Source organism: Jaculus jaculus, chromosome 1, assembly GCF_020740685.1.
Source record: "Jaculus jaculus isolate mJacJac1 chromosome 1, mJacJac1.mat.Y.cur, whole genome shotgun sequence".
Taxonomy (NCBI): domain Eukaryota; kingdom Metazoa; phylum Chordata; class Mammalia; order Rodentia; family Dipodidae; genus Jaculus; species Jaculus jaculus.
Genome location: NC_059102.1, coordinates 310,538,009 through 310,555,647, shown reverse-complemented (window position 1 = coordinate 310,555,647; position 17,639 = coordinate 310,538,009). Strand labels below are relative to the sequence as shown.

The window sequence follows — 17,639 nt, the reverse complement described above, 5'->3', positions numbered from 1 at the left end:
TGTTGAAGAGGTTGTCTTTTCTTCAATGAATATTTTTGGTATTTTTGTCAAAAATCAGATGGCTTTAGCAGCCTGGATTGACTTCTGGGTCCTCTGTTCTGTTCCATTGATCTACATGTCTGTCTTTGTTATAGTACCATGCTGTTTTTGTTACTATAGTTTTGTAATATAGCTTAAAATCGGGTATGGTGGTACCACAAGCCTTATGGTTGTTGCTAAAATTGTTTTGGCTATTTGAGGTTTTTTTGTGCTTCCAATGAATTTTAGGATTGTTTCTTTATTTCTGTGAAGAATGCCATTGGAATTTTATTTTATTTTTATTTTTGTTTTTTGTTTTTTGGAGGTAGGGTCTCACTGTATCCCAGGCTGACCTGGAATTCACTATGTGTCTCAGGTTGGCCTCGACCTCATGGTGATTCATTCTCCTACCTCTGCCTCCTAAGTGATGGGATTAAAGGTGTGTGCCACCATGCCCAGCCACCATTGGAATTTTGATGTGGATTGCATTAAATGTGTAGATTGCTTTTGTAAGATTGACATTTTCACAACATTGATTCTTCCAATCCAAGAACATGAGATGTCTTTCCATTTATTTCCTAGAGTCTTCTGCAATTTTTCGCTTGAGTGTTTTTAAGTTTTCATTGTAGAGATCCTTCACTTCCTTGGTTAGGTTTATTCCAAGGTGCCTTATTATAATTTTTTTGAGGCAATTGTGAATGGGAGTGATTCCCTGATTTCATTCTCTACATGTTTGTTGTGAATGTATAGGAAAGTTACTGATTTCTGTGTGTTTATTTTGTATCCTGCTACATTGCAAAAGGTGTTTATATCAGCTGTAACAGTTTGCTGGTAGAGTCTTTAGGGTCCTTTATATATAGATCATATCATCTACAAATAATGACAATTGATATCTTCCTTTCCAATTTGTATACCTTTTATGAGGTCTGTTGCCTTATTGCTATAGCCAAGACTTTCAGTAGTATATTAAGTAAAAGTGGGGGCAGTGGACCTTGTCTTGTTCCTGAATTTAGTGAAAAGGCTTCAAGTATTCCCCATTTAGTATTATGTTGGCTGTAGGTTTATCATGAATAGCCTTTATTATGTTGAGATATGTTCCTTCTATTCCAAGTTTCTGTAGAACTTTTACCATGAATGGATGTTGGATTTTGTCGAATGCCTTTTCTGTATCTATTGAGATGATCATGTGATTTTTGCCCTTCAGTCCATTTATATAGTGCATTACATTTATAGACTTGCATATGTTGAAGCATCCCTGCATCTCTGGGATAAAGCCTACTTGGTCGGGGTGAATAATATTTCTGAGATACACACACACACACACACACACACACACACACACACACACACACAGTATTTTTGTTTTTTTGAGGTAGGGTCTCACTCTAGCTCAGGCTGACCTGGAATTCACTATGGAGTCTCAGGGTGGCCTCAAACTCATGGCTATCCTCCTACCTCTGCCTCCTGGGTCCTGGGATTAAAGGCATGCACTACTACGCCTGGCTTCTTATATATTCGTATATTCTATTTGCCAATATTCTGTTGAGGTTTTTGTTGTTTGCTTTTTATTTTTGAGGTAGAGTCTCACTCTAGCCCAGGCTGAACTGGAATTCACTTTGTATTCTCAGGTGGCCTCAAACTCATGGCAATCCTCCAACCTCTGCATCTCAAGTTTTGGGATTAAAAGTGTGTATCACCACGCCCATTATTTTGAGAACTTTGCATCTACATTCATGAGGGAGATTGGTTTGTAATTTCCTTTTTTTGTTCTGTCTTTGTCAGGTTTTGCTATCAGTGTGATGCTGGCTTTGTAGAAGGAGTTTGGTAGAATTCCTTCCTTTTCTATTTTATGGAAAAGTTTAAGAAGCATTGGTATTAGTTCTTCCATGAAAGTCTGATAAAATTCACCTGTGCTGGGCATGGTGGCGCATGCCTTTAATCCCAGCACTCAGGAGGCAGAGATGGAAGGATTGCCGTGAGTTCGAGGCCACCTTGAGACTCCATAGTGAATTCCAGATCAGCCTGGGCTAGAGTGAGATCCTACCTCAAAAAAACAAAACAAATAAATTCACCTTTGAATCCATCTGGGCTTGTACTTTTTTTAGTTGGGAGATTTTTTTTTTTTTTTTTTTGGTTTTTCGAGGTAGGGTTTCACTCTAGCTCAGGCTGACCTGGAACTCACTATGTAATCTCAGGGTGGCCTCGAACTCACTGTGATCCTACAACCTCTGCCTCCCGAGTGCTGGGATTAAAGGCATGTGCCACCATGCCCGGCTCCTAGTTGGGAGATTTTTTAAATAACTGCTTTGATCTCTGTACTTGTAGTAGTTCTATTTAATTGGTTCATCTCATCCTGATTTAATTTTTGTAGGTCATATGAATCAAGGAAATCATTCATTTCTTTCAGATTTTCATACTTAGAGGCATAATATATGTATGTCCTTATGATTTTCTGAATTTCTTTGGTATCTGTTGTAATGGTGCCTTTTTCATCTCTAATTTTAGTCTCTTCTCTCTTTCTTCTTGTCAGACTTGCCAAGGGTTGATCAATTTTGTTCATCCTTCTAAAGAACCAACTTTGTTTCATTGATTCTTTGGATTGCTTTTTGGGCTTCTATTTTGTTAATTTCTGCCCTAATCGTTTTTATCTCAATTTTTATTAACATTTTCCATGATTATAAAAAATATCCCATGTTAATACCTTCCCCCCCATTTTCCCTTTGAAAACTCATTCTCCATAATATCCCCTCCCCATCTCAATCATCCTACTTATATATACACAACACCAACCTATTAAGTACCCTCCTCCCTTCCTTTCTCTTCCCTTTATATCTCCTTTTTAACTTACTGGCCTCTGCTACTGAGTTTTTTCTTTCTCACACAGAAGCCCAATCATCTGTAGCTAGGATCCACATATGAGAGAGAACATGTGGCACTTGGCTTTCTGGGCCTGGGTTACCTCACTTAGTATAATCCTTTCCAGATCCATTCATTTTTCTGCAAATTTCATAACTTCATTTTTCTTTACTGCTGAGTAGAACTCCATTGTATAAATGTGCCACATCTTCATTATCCACTCATCAGTTGAGGGACATCTAGGCTGGTTCCATTTCCCAGCTATTATAAATTGAGCAGCAATAAACATGGTTGAGCATGTACTTCTAAGGAAATGAGATGAGTCCTTTGGATCTATGCCTAGGAGTGCTATAGCTGGGTCATATGGTAGATCAATCTTTAGCTGTTTTAGGAACCTGCACACTGTTTTCCACAATGGCTGGACCAGATTGCATTCCCACCAGCAGTGTAGAAGGGTTCCTGTTTTTCCACATCCCCGCCAACATTTATGATCATTTGTTTTCATGCTGGTGGCCAATCTGACAGGAGTGAGATGGAATCTCAATGTAGTTTTAATCTGCATTTCCCTGATGACTAGTGACGTAGAACATTTTTTTAGATGCTTATATGCCATTCATATTTCTTCCTTTGAGAATGCTCTATTTAGTTCCATAGCCCATTTTTTGATTGGCTTGTTTGATTACTTATTATTTAACTTTTTGAGTTCTTTGTATATCCTAGATATTAATCCTCTATGAGATATATAGCTGGCGAAGATTTTTTCCCATTCTGTAGGTTGCCTCTTTGCTTTTTTCACTGTGTCCTTTGCAGTGCAAAATCTTTATAATTTCATCAGGTCCCAATGATTAATCTGTGGTTTTATTGCCTGAGCAATTGGGGTTGTATTCAGAAAGTCTTTGCCAAGACCAACATGTTGAAGGGTTTCCCCTACTTTTTCCTCTAGCAGTTTTAGAGTTTCAGGTCTGATGTTAAGGTCTTTAATCCATTTGGACTTAATTCTTGTGCATGGTGAGAGAGAAGAATCTATTTTCATCCTTCTGCAGATATATATCCAGTTTTCCGAGCACCATTTGCTGAAGAGGCTGTCTTTTCTCCAATGAGTATTTTTGGCATTTTTATTGAATATCAGGTGGCTATAGCTACCTGGGCTTACATCTGGGTCCTCTATTCTGTTTCCTGTATTTCTTATGTGTGGTTCCTGGCTACCCTGGGGCTGCTGTGCATCAGTTTCCCAGGGGCATCCAGGCAACTGTGGAGCAGGGTCTTATGTGGCTGTGAGTGCGACAGGATTAAACACCCTGGAGACTGTGTCAGGGGAAAGCTCATTTATTTGTTAGGGGAATGGATTTATAAGCATTCATGTAGTGGCAGGAAAAGGTACAGGGTATGCGTCACAGGGGATTTGCTGTGTAAAGGCTGCTGGCTGATACCTCATTAACATATAGGGACCTTCTGGGTGAGTGGTAAAAGGTCACATGGCCATGGGGAAACTGAAATCTAAGTCTTATCAGGACATCCAGGTGCCCCAGGTTAGGGGAGGGAACAGCCTCACTCCTGTTGGTCTCAAAATGAGATTATCAGGGTGTAGGCCTGCTGCAACCTCCTATGGCCTGAGGCCCTTAGCCATGTCTGATAGCTCAGGCCTGCTTAAACCTCCAGTGGCCCAGGGCCCTCAACTGTGCCTGACAGTTAACATTTGCTTTGTGTCCTAATACATGGTCTATTTTTTTTTTTAAAAAAAACATGCCCCAAGGGCCATACTCTTCTTTTTTTTTTTTTAATTTATTTGAGAGCGACAGACACAGAGAGAAAGACATATAGAGGGAGAGAGAGAGAATGGGCGCGCCAGGGCCTCCAGCCTCTGCAAACGAACTCCAGACGCGTGCGCCCCCTTGTGCATCTGGCTAACGTAGGACCTGGGGAACCGAGCCTCGAACCGGGGTCCTTAGGCTTCACAGGCAAGCGCTTAACCGCTAAGCCATCTCTCCAGCCCATACATGGTCTATTTTAGAGAATGTTCTATGTGCTGCTGGGAAAACTGTATATTCTGCAGCATTTGGATGGAATGTTCTGTAGATATCTGTTAGGTCCATTTATTCCATGACATCATTTATTCCATATTTCTCTCTGTTTATTTTTTGCCAGGATGACCTGTCAATTGATGAGAGTGGGATATTGAAATTATCCACTACAGTTAGTGTTTTTGTGACCTTAAGTCTGATAGTGTTGTTTAATGAAATTGTGAGCCCCCATGTTAGGTGCATATATGTTTAGGATTATAATGTCCTCCTGTTGGAGTGTTCCTTTAATTAGTATAAACTGACCTTATCTTTCCTCTCTAATGTTGGTTTGAAGTCTATCATGTCAGATATTAGGATAGCAGCCCCAGCTTGTTTCCTAGGTGCATTTGCTTGAAATATTGTTTTCTATCCTTTCACCCTAAGACAGCATCTATCTTTTATTGAGACATGAGTTTCCTGGAGGCAAGAAATGGCAGGATCCTGTCTTTTATTATTTATTTATTTAACAGAGAACAAGGGAGGGAGAGAAAAAGAGAATGGGGCATACCAAGGCCTCCAGCCCCTGCAAGCAAACTCCAGATGCATGTAGCTACCCCCTTGTGCATCTGGCTAATATGGGTCCTGGGAAATTGAACCTGGGTCCTTTGGCTTTGTAGGCAAAAGCCTTAAATGCTAAGCCATCCCTCCAGCCTGATCCTGCCTTTTAATACAGTCTGCAAGTATGTGTCTTTTGGTTGGTTCATTGAGGTCATTGATAGTTTATGATCGAAAGGTATGTATTTATTCTCTCCATTCTTTTTGATTTGTAGTGCTTCCTGTTTCCCCGTTAGTCATTGTTTAAACTGTTATTTGAGTATGGTTTTATTTTTCCTATTTCCTCGTGTGTATGTTTTGCTTTCTTTTCAGCATGAAGGATTCCTTCAGATATTTCTGTAGACTTAGTTGTCATCAATTCCTTTAGCCTGTTTTTGTTGTTGAATACCCTTATATCTCCATCAATTTGGATAGATAGCTTTGCAGGATAAAGTAACCTTGGTTGAAAGTTGTTTTCTTTCAGAACTTGGAATACATCACTCCAAGCCCTTCTGGCTTTTAAAGTTTGTGTTGAGTAATCTGCTATTATTTTGATGGGCTTGCCTTTGTATGTGACTTGGTTTTTCTAACTGCTTTCAATATATTTCCTTTGGTTTGTATGTTTTGTAGTTTAATTATAATATGGTGAGGAGAGGTTCTTTCCAAGTTTTGTCTGTTTGGTATTCTAAAGGCTTCCTGTATCTGCATTGGCATCTCTTTCCCAATTTGGGGAAATTTTTCTTCTATAATTTTGTTGAAAATACCTACTAAGTCTCTGGAGTCAAATTCTTCTCCTTCTACTAGACCCTGAATTCTTATGTTTGATCTTTTCATAGTATCCCGAATACCTTGAAATTCCCATTCATGCCTTCCTAGTAGCTTGTCTTTCTTTTGGTTGGACTGTATTAGATCTGCCACCTGGTCTTCTAGTTTAGATATTCTGTTCTCTCCTTCCTCCATTCTACTGGTGAGACTTTCCACAGAATTTTTTTTATTTAACTGTGCTTTTCAGAGCTAGAATTTCTGCCTGGTCTTTCTTCGGTATTTCTATTTCCTTATTCATGTTTTATAATGACCTCCTTATTTCATTAAGCTTGTTTCCTGTGTTCTATTAGAATCCCTTCAGGAGTTTGTTTTCATCTTTAATTCCTTTGTTTTCTTCTTTGATTACTTTGATTTCTTCGAGTATAGATAAAATCTTTTTTTTTTAAATATTTGTCAGGCATTCCATCCAAAACAGTCTTATTGGGTGCCATTTCTGATGGATTTATAATTCTTGGTGGTATTGCATTGTCTTGATTCTTTGTGTTTCTTCTATTATAATGTTGCAATTTTTGCATCCTGAGTTGCTTTTATGCTTGAGTTTTCTAATAATCTGAGGTTCTTTTAGATTTGGAAGTCCAACTTTATCTACCTTCACCGTAGGAGCTGAAGGTGCCAAGTGTAGCCCTTGTTCTCCAATCCAGCCACAGGAGTAATGCTAGGTGTTGAGTTTGCCTGCTATTCAAGTGTTCTAGTGGGCTGGGTAGAGCATTTGACTGGTAAATTTTAAAATTCAACTGTGCGATATACACAATCAATAAAAACCAGCACAGGGTATGCAAAGTGTGGGGACTGAAAGAAACAGATAACCTTATAAAGTCGCAAATGCTAAGGGTGTGTGTTGCTTTTCACCCTTAATCTTGTCAGCTAAGAGGTTGAGATTTCTGTTCTGATATTAGTTCCAGTTCAGCCTGGGTCTGAATCAGACCCTGCCCTCATTAATGACAGAAGGAAAAGACAAAGGCCCTAAGAGTCTGATAGAATGAAAGACAGCAATAGTCAACCCCCAAAATACAGCTTAATTGAGAATGGTAAAGCCAACCAAGAATGTGTAACCCATACCCTGCCCTGACACAGAGAGAGATTAGCACTTCAGTGCAGGCCCATGTACCTGCTTCTTTGTCAGTTGACCTCATTACCTTTGGAGGCGACTTCAAACCTCACCAATGCTGAGTGGCCACCTCTGGTCCTCCTTGTTGTGCTGTGAGTCTGGTGCTCTGATCAGCTGTGCTGGATGCCCTCCTGTTGGGAGCTGAATGCCTTCCAGAGGGTCATGATTCTGTTGGTTGGGGGAATGGGAGAGTGCAGGAAGCCTAGACTTGTACTGGAGCTGCTCAGCTCATCCCGCCTTGTCTGGCTGTGCTCTCTACCCTTTAGATTTCTTGATTTTACAAGATGGCTGGTGAGGTTAGAAAATCCCCTTGTTTTGTCTCTGCTCCTGGAGCTGGGCGCCAAGTGGGCGCGCGGATCCATGCAGGTTCCATGGCTCAGGTGCGCCAGCTCCCCGGTGGGATTCTGGCCAATTTCCTCCTTTCTGATGGATCTTAGTGCCTCCTGCTTCTCCACTGTGGTGGCAAACAACCTATACACCTTCACTTTTCAGATGAAGAGTGTATTTTGCTGTGGTTTTTCTCGAGCCCTCCCTAGGCTGGATTAGCAAGACTCCTATGCTCCCATTTTACCTGGAAATCCTGTAATTCTGTTTTTGTTTTTCAAGGCAGATCTCACTCTAGCCCAGGCTTACCTGGGATTCACTATGTAGTCTCCGGCTGGCCTTGAACTCATGTGGATCCTCCTGCCTCTGCCTCACAAGTGCTGACATTAAAGGTGTGTGTCCCATGCCCAACAGATTGAGAGAGAGAGAGAGAGAATGGGCACACTAGGACCTCCCCACCACTGCAAACAAACTCCAGATTCATGTGGCACTTTCTGCATCTGGCTTTAAATGGGTACTGGGGAATTGAACTCAGTTCATTAGATTTCATGAGCAAGTGCCTTAACTGCTGAGCCATCTCTCCAGTCTTCCATAATATACTCTTACCTTCCATGTTAACTTTGAGAGTCTTTCTACGTGTGTGTGTGTGTGTGTGTGGGTGTGTGTGTAGAATATTCAGTTGGGCTGAAGGGGGAAAAGGACATGTTGCTATCATGTCCTCAAAGGTCATTTTGAAAGATGTTTATATTTATTTATTTATGTGTGTGTTTTGAGGTAGGGTCTCGCTCTAGCCCAGGTTGACATGGAATTTACTGTGTAGCCTCAGGGTGGCCTCCAACTCTTGGCGATCCTCCTATCTCTGCCTCGCTGGGATTAAAGACATATGCCACCATGCCTGGCAGATTTTTATTTTTCTAATACTCGAGTTTGGACCTAGGCCTTCGTGCATGGCAGGCAAGCCTCTACATTGAGCTATTCCCAGCCAAGATGCTTACTTTATTATTATTGTTGTTGTTGAGGTAGGGTCTCACTCTAGCCTGGGCTGTCCTAGAACTCACTCTGTAGTTCCAGGCTGGCCTCGAACTCACAGTGATCCTCCTACCTCTATCTCCCAAGTGCAGGGATTCAAGTTGTGCACCACTACGTCTTGGACAATGGTCCTTTTTTCTTCCTCCCTTGATTAGTTCCCTCTACTGTTCACCATCCACTTGCACAGCATCCTTACTTTTATCTGTGATTATTTGTGGTTTCAGCAGTTTCCCAAATCTCAGGAAAGTTCTACACCTTTTACAAGGGATTGGCAATTTCAATTCTGCCATTTGAAATAGGCTTTTAAATACATGGGTGGGGCCAGAAGGTTTCAATGACCAAAGATGCCTGAGAGGTAATTTTACAAATGACTGGCTCAATGGTAAATGTGTTAGCACTTATCATTGCAATCTCTTAACTTCTAGAATTTGCTAACTAGGCACTAACTGATGACTCTCCTTGCAGGCACTGAAGAGGGCAGGGGTGAGTCTTACATGAGGTAATGCCCAAGAACTGTGTAGCACGTCTTTCTGGCACAAGTAGAGATAATTGCTTAACTTTTGTGTTGCTGGGCCATAGCAACATATCACACAGTATTACAGTAATTTAACTGTTTATGTGACTCCTGAGAATCTGTGACTCCTGAAGGGAGACATGGTGTCTCATTTATCTTCTTCTCGTACTTAACACAGTACCTCAGAATAGTAAACATTCAAAACATGATAAAGGAAGACAGAGAGGGAAGGAGGGAGGGAGGGAAGAAGAAAGAAAGAAATGAAGGAAGGAAGGGAGGGAGGGAGGAAGGAAGGAAAAAGCAGGGAAGGAAGGGAGACCTTTTATTTTTTTTTCTATAATTACAAATTTGCTTGTCCTTCCACAAAGATATTTTCTTCTAGACCTAGAAACAATTTGTTTTGTGCTTTTAACTTTTTTAATTTTTTACTTTTTATTTTTATTTTTATTTATTTGTTTGCAAGCAGAGAGAAAGAAAGATAGAAGAGAGACAGACACAGAGAGAGAACGGGCATGCCAGGGCCTATAGCCACTGCATACAAAGTCCAGACACATGTACTTCTTGTGTATCTGGCTTACATGGGTCCTGGGGAATCGAACCTGGGTCCTTAGGCTTTGCAGGCAAATACCTTAACCGCTAAGTCATCTCTTCAACCCTATTTTGTGCTTTTACCTAAAAAAAAAAAAAAAAAAAAAAAAAGCTGGGTGTGGTGGCACAGGCTTTTAATCCAAGTACTCGGGAGGCAGAGGTAGGAGGATTGCCATGAGTTTGAGGCCACCCTGAAAAATAGAGTGAATTACAGGTCAGCCTGGACTAGAGTAAACCCTACCCTGAAAAAAAAAATATTGGGAGTGGGATGGAGAGATGGTTCACTCGTTAAAAGTGCTTCCTTACAAAGCCTAATCTCTTAGGTTTGATTCACCAGTACCCATATAAAGCCAGATACACAAAATAACACATGTATATGGAGTTCATTTGCAGTGGCAAGAGGCCCTGGGGGCCCATTCTCTCTTTTTTAAAAGTTTTATGTATTTATTAGAGACAGAGAGAGGGAGGGAGAGAGAGGTTGAGAGAGAGGGAATGGGCACACCAGGGTCTCTAGCCACTGCAAACGAACTCCAGATGCATATGTCACCTTGTGCATCTGGCTTATGTGGGACCTGCGGAATTGAACCTGGGTCCTTAGGCTTTGCAGACAAGTACCTTAACCGCTAAGCCATCTTCCCAGCCCTTTTTTTTTAAAAAAAATATTTATTTATTTATTTGAGAAAGAGATACAGAAATAGGCAGGTAGAGAGAGAGAGAATGGATGTACCAGGGCCTCCAGCCACTGCAAGCAAACTCCAAATGAGTGAGCCCCCTTGTGCATCTGGCTGATACCTCATTAACATATGGGTCCTGGGGAATCAAACCTGGGTCCTTTGGCTTTGCAGGCAAGTGCTTTAACCGCTAAGCCATCTCTCTTTTTTGTTTGTTTCTTTAAGGTAGGGTCTTGCTCTAGCCCAGGTTGACCTGGAATTCACTATGTAGTCTCAGGGTGGTCTCAAACTCATGTCGATCCTCCTACCTTTGCCTCCTGAGTGCTGGAATTAAAGGCATGTGCCACCACACCTGGCTCCAGCCCTTTGAAAAAAAATTATTTACCATTTTCTCTTTTTCTCTGCTTATAAGTGAATTGCTATTATTATTATTATTATTATTATTATTATTAGAGAGAGAATTGGTCCAGGGCCTCCACCTCTGCAATTGAACTCTAGACGTTTGTGCCACGGTAGGCATATGCACCTTGTGCTCACCTCACCTTTGAGTATCTGGCTAACGTGGGATCTGGAGAGTAGAATCTGGGTCCTTAGGCTTTGTAGGCAAGTGCCTTAACTGCTAAGCCATCTCTTCAATTAAAGGTGTGAGCCACCATGCCTGGCTCTCCAGCCCCAAATATATATTTTTTTTTTCTAAGCTGGAGAGGGGATGGAGAGATGGCTTAGCAGTTAAGGCACTTGCTTGCAAAGCCAAAGGACCCAGGTTCAACTCTCCAGGAACCACATAAGATAGATGCACAAGATGATGCATATGTCTAGACTTTGTTTGCAGCGGCTGGAGGCCCAGGTATACCCATTCTCTTTCTCTCTCTCTATCCCTTTCTTCCTTCCTTCTTTCTTTCTCTTTCTCTTTCTCTCAAATAAATAAGTAGAAAAAAAAGAAAAAGCTGGAGAGGCCGGGTGTGGTGGGGCACACCTTTAATCCCAGCACTCAGGAGGCAGAGGTAGGAGGATTGCCATGAGTTTGAGGCCATCTTGGTACTACATAGTGAATTCCAGGTCAGTCTGGGCTAGAGACCCTACCTTGAAAAAACAAAACAAAAGCAATTAATTATGGTAAATTTACACACACTGGGTTACTGTTCAGAATTAGGAATGCTGTTAATATGTACCAGCAGTATTGAGAGTTCCTCATATGTTATATGATCTTGGTTCATCTGTAATTTTGTTGTTGTTGTTGTTGTTGTTTTGAGGTAGGGTGTTCAAGCTATGTAGTCTTGGGGTGGCCTTGAACTCATGGTAATCCACCTACCTCTGCCTCCCAAGTGCTGGGATTAAAGATGTGAGCCACTACGCTTGGCTTTAACCCTTTTAACATGTGCTTCAAGATCTTGAGGTAAGCAGGGACAAAATTCTATCTACATTCTTTCAGGAACTATGACCTTAAATTGCATGCTCAGGAATGCACTCCTTAAATGACCATGTTTGGGAATTTGCCCGCCCCTGAAGTGCTTTGCTTTATGACTGTGTACAGACTTGCTGAATAAAATACCCGTGTTTCCTTTGTTGGAGGAAGGTGTTATACTGAACTAGTTTCTGAGCTCTTCTGATGTATGCTACATCATACTCCATACTGGGAAAAAAATCAAGAACAAAGTCACACTTGAATTTTCTGGAATCAAAATATATTTGAGCCTATTGTAAGCAAAACCAGTTGCTACTAGTTTTGAGGCCAGCCTGGGCAGAGTACACGACCCTGTCTTTTCTGTAAACATAGACAACAAACCATAACAATTCCCTCCCAACACTCCCAAACCCACCCTACGCTGAATCTTTTCTTTCCAATTAGTCTCTCTTCTATTTTGTTGTCATCATTTTCTCTTCCTGTTATGGAGGTCTTGTGTAGGTAGGATCAGGCACTATGAGGTCATGAATATCAAGGCCATTTTGTATCTAGAAGTCAGCATTAAGCTGTCTTATCCTTCCTTTGACTCTTACATTCTCTTTTTTTTTCTTTGGCTCTTATATTCTTTTCACCACCTCTTCTGCAATAGACCCGGAGCCTCAGAGAATGTGATAGAGATATCTCACAGCTGAACACTATGCTGTCATTTCTCAGCAGTATGGTGAGTTTGAGTAACCCCAGTGGTCAATATCATCTGAAAAGAGAATTTTCTCTAGCCAAAAGTGAGAGTAGCATTAATATATGGGCATAGGGTTGGAGAGATGGCTTAGTGGTTAAGCACTTGCCTGTGAAGCCTAAGGACCCCGGTTCAAGGCTCAATTCCCCAGGACCCATGTTAGCCAGACGCACAAGGGGGCGCATGCGTCTGGAGTTCGTTTGCAGTGGCTGGAGGCCCTGGCGCGCCCATTCTCTCTCTCTCCCTCTATATGTCTTTCTCTCTCTGTCTGTCGCTCTCAAATAAATAAACAAAACAAAATTAAACAATATATATGGGCATAAACATGAGTGCTAAGAGGGCATTTTGATGGGCTTAATATATGGCTTTAGCCAAACAATAGTAGTCATTACTCTTCAGGGCTTATGAACTCCCCAACCATAGACTTTTGACTGTTTTATTTTTTTTCTTTTCACATTTTTTATTAACATTTTTTATGATTATAACAAATATACCACAGTAATACCCTCCCTCGCCCCCCTGCACTTTCCCCTTTGAAATTCCATTCTCCATCATATTACCTCCCCATCTCAATCATTGTACTTACATATATACAATACCAACCTATTAAATACCCTCTTCCCTTCCTTTCTCTTCCCTTTATTATTTTTATTTTTTATTTGCATTTTCCATGATTATAAAAAAATATCCCATGGTAATTCTCTCCCTCCCCCCGCCCACACTTTCCCCTTTGTTGACTATGTTTTCTGTATCAGGCATATATTCCTTCCCATGTAGTGGGCCTCCAGTCCAGTTAGTGAGCAGTTGGTTTTCCCCATAACAGACATGCCACTATTGCACCAGTTGAGATATTGGCCTAGCTGGCCAGAGGTAAGGCTTGCAGGGTCCATTGCTGGTTGTCACCATTGGTGACTTCTTTTTCCCAAAAGACTGCAGGCTGCATAGCCTTTCCAATGTTCTGAGGACTCTGTCTTAAAGTTAACAAAGAAAAAACAGTTAAAGGTGATCTGGCACTTATAAATGTCTCTGCTACATATTCCCTAGTGCTTTCCCTGTCCTTCAGAATTAGCTCAGTAAGGGTCTGAATGGTATTAATGGATAAATGAATGCTGGGCCTCGTGGTACATGCCTGTAATCTCAGCACTTGGGAAGCAGAGGCAATTAGGATCAGGAAATCATGATCATCCATGGCTATGCAACAAAAAAGTTTGAGGCCCACTTGAGCTACAAGATACCTTGCCTCAAAAACAAAATAACTGCAAGCAACACTCTGTGGCAGATGATCAAAACTGTCTGACACAACTTGAGCTTGCTGTAGCAAGAAAGTTTAACCTATTCCAGTGTTCTCTCCTCCCTGAGACAAGCTGTTATATAGACTTAAACAATAATCTTTAAGGGTTTTTTTTTTGGGAGGGGACAACAAAAAAAAATAACAAAACAAATGAGTAGAAAAGTCAGTAAAGCTAGGAGATAAAGTGTAGGAACATAGAAAGACAATGGCAAAGTAGTATTTATGTTCAGTAAATATTCATGGAAACACATATCACATTCAAGAATGTTTATTATTTGAGAGAAGGAGAGAGAGAGTATGGACACACTAGGGCCTTCTGCCAATGCAAACAAACTCTAGACACTTGGTGCATCTGGCTTTACATGGGTTCTGGGGAATCAAACCCACAATGTCATGCTTTATAAGCAAGCACCTTTAGTCACAGAGCCATCTCTCCAGCCCTTGAGACTGGTTTTTTGTGTGTTTGTTTGTTTGGTTTGGTTTGTTTCTCAAGGTAGGGTCTTGCTCTAGCCCAGGCTGACCAGGAACTCACTATGTAGTCTCAGCATGGCCTTGAACTCACAGTGATCCTTCTGCTTCTGCCTTCCCAGTGCTTGGGTTAAAGGCATGTGTCACCATGCTTGGCTTATTTTTTATTTGTTTTTTTTTTTAATTGAGAACTTTAATATATGACCGTACTATATTTTGATCAGATCTGAGTGTAGTGGTACACACGTTTAATCTCATCACTCAGGAGGCAGAGGTAGAAAGATCATTGTGAGTTCGAGGCCTGCCTCAAAGTACAAAGTAAGTTCCAGGTCAGCTACGATCTACAGTGAGACCCTTCCTGGAAACAACAACAACAACAAAAATAGATCACATTCCTGTCCTTTTATCCTCTTGCGCCCTCTTCCTTACCGCCACACCACTGAGAACCCTTCCTTTCAAGGTAGTCCTTCCTCTGTTTTGTTGTCTCACTCCTTTTGTCTTCCTCTGTTCTCCATGTCAAACGTTGAAGGGCTCAGAACCGTGATGGTCTTGGGGTACCAGTAACCACTGTGGGGCCATGCATGTACCAATCAGTTCATGACAGGAGGACAGCGCCTCAAAGTCCCCCTTCCCACCTTGTGGCTCTTACCTTCTTTTCTGTTCCCTCTTCTGTCATGTTCCCTGAGCCTTGGAAAGCGTGAGCGAGATCTCATTGAGTGGTGAGCTCTCCATAGCCTCTTATTTTCTGCCCTGATGTGTTCTGAGTCTCCTCAGGGTCTTCTGCCAGTTCTATAGAGAACGGTCTCTGGCCGGCAGTGAGAGCAGCGCTCATACCCGTTCTGCTCCTTCCTCCGCAGTGATCCCTGGGCCCTGACTGGTGTGATAGAGATGACTCATCCAGTGCTAAGCTTTCTCTTCTTCTCATAACCTGATGAGTCCCGGGGTCTCCCTGGTTTTCACTGCCATCTATAAAAATAAGCTTCACTAGCCAAAAGTGAGAACAACATTAACCAAAGTGCATAAACATATACATTTAGAAGGTTTTGTTTGTCTGTTTCAAGGTAGGCTCTCACTCTAGCCCAGGCTGACCTAGAGTTCACTATACAGTCTCAGACTGGCCTGAAACTCGGAATGATCCTCCTACTTCTGTCTCCCAAGTGCTGGCATTAAAGACATGTACCACCACACCCAACTTACCATTTAGAAGGCTTTTTGATGGACATAATATATATATATATATATATATATTTTCTTTTGGTTTTTTTGAGGTAACATCTCGCTGTAGCCCAGCTTGACCTGGAATTCACTATGTAGTCTCAGAGTGGCCTTGAACTTATGGCGATCCTCCTACTTCTGCCTCTTGAGTGCTGGAATCAAAGGTGTGCGCCACCATGCCTGACTGGACATAATATCTTCATTTAGCCAAAGAACAGTGGAAGTGTCCCTCTAGGATCTATGACCTTTCAAGTCATAGGCTTTTGACTGGGTTCTTAGTACTAGGTATGAATTCCCTCCCATGACTGGTCTCATATCCAATCAGTGACAGCTGATAACCCGCCCATAACTCATGTGCCACATTTGCACCCTAGGTACATCTTGCTGGCTCGTTGATTTTGTAGCTTGCAGGCTGCACTGCTTGTTCCGACTGTGGATGACTTTTCTCCCCAGCACCTCACCCTGTGCTTCCCGGCACTAGGACAGCGAGCCGGCGGGGAGATGGTTTCCACCTCAGTCCTGCCCTGATTTCCCAGCGTCCTGCAACCACACAGCCTGCGCTGTCTTCAGCCATGGAGTCTTGACCTCTGCTTCTGGTGAGTATTTTCTTAATTACTATTTTTGGTGTTTTTAAATGAAAGTTAATTTTTTGCTTGTGTGTATGTGTAGATGTAACAGGTGTATGCGTGTGTGCTTGTGCATGTGTGTGCACATGTGCGTGGTGCATATGGGGGATGCACATACATGTGTCCTTGTGGAGTCACATGCATTTGTGGTGGCCCAAGCAAAGTTGGATGTCCTGCTTCATGGCTTTTCCTGCTGTTTTTTAAAAATTATTTATTTATTTGCAAGGAGAGAGAGAGAGAGAGAATGTGCATTCCAGGCTTTCCTGTTATAAACAAACTCCAGCTTTACGTGGATACTGGGGAATTGAACCCAGGTTTTGAAAGCAAGTGCCATAACCACTAAGCCATTGTTTTAGCCCCCCCCCCCAATTGCTGTTTTTTGTTTGTTTTGAGGTAAGGTCTCACCTCTAGCTCAGGCTGCCCTGGAACTCACTCTGTAGCCCAGGCTGGCCTTGAAGTCACAGTCCTCCCGCCTCTGCCTCCTGAGGGCTGCAATTAAAGGTGATGCCTCCACACCAGGCTCTATTCTCATTTGAGTCGGACTCGCTTACTGATATCAGAGCTGCTGCTTTTCTCATGCCAGAGCCTGAGTGATTCCCTGGTCTTGCTCCCCTTATATGCTTGGCTATATCCAGCTGTTGTGGAGATTCGACCTTAGGCTGGTTCAGGCCCCCTCCGGCTTTCATGCTTGAGCAGGGAGTGCACTTAACTGCTGAGCCATCTCTTCAGCCTAACTTCACTCTAACTTAGGTTGATCTGGAACTCACTGTGTAACCCAGGCTGGCCTCGAACTTTCTTTTCCTCTTTTTTTTTTTTTTTTTTTTTTTTTTTGAGACAAGGTCTCATGTAGCCTGGATTTGAGTCAAACTCACTTTATGGTGGTAGATACTGGCTTTGGACTCCTGATCCTCCTGCCCCTAAGTGCTTCCAAGTTCTGGGATAACAGGCATGATCTACCACCAGCTTATCACTTGAGAATTTTTTTTTTTTCAAGGTCTGGTTTCACTCTAGCTCAGGCTGACCTGGAATTCACTATGTAGTCTCAGACTGGCTTCGAACTCATGGCGATCCTCCTACCTCTGCCTCTGGGATTAAAGGCGTGAGCCACCACGTCACTTGAGATTTTAAGGTACCATGTTTAAGTGTGTAGTCAGCACTCATCAATTCTGGTAAATGGAATTCTGAGTTTAGGGTATCTTACCACAATTACCTACAAAATTTCAGACTATAGAGAAAGCTAGCTATCATGTCATCATAATATACTGCCAAGATTCCCTACAAGACATCAGAATGCAGAGAAAACTAGCTACCATGTCATAGTAAGATATATTTAGAGACAAGAGGGACCTTTGAACATCTAAAAGTCATTGC

At 41.9% G+C, this 17,639-nt stretch overlaps 1 non-coding gene and 1 pseudogene across 1 annotated transcript; one reads left to right on the top strand and one right to left on the bottom strand.

The window, feature by feature from the left end:
• The window catches only part of LOC101601964, a 42,044-nt pseudogene that overhangs the window by 11,636 nt on the left and 12,769 nt on the right, over positions 1-17,639 (bottom strand).
• LOC123457832 lies at positions 13,929-14,054 on the top strand. The gene has a single exon (XR_006635194.1). It is a non-coding gene; the product is annotated as a small nucleolar RNA SNORA28 (small nucleolar RNA).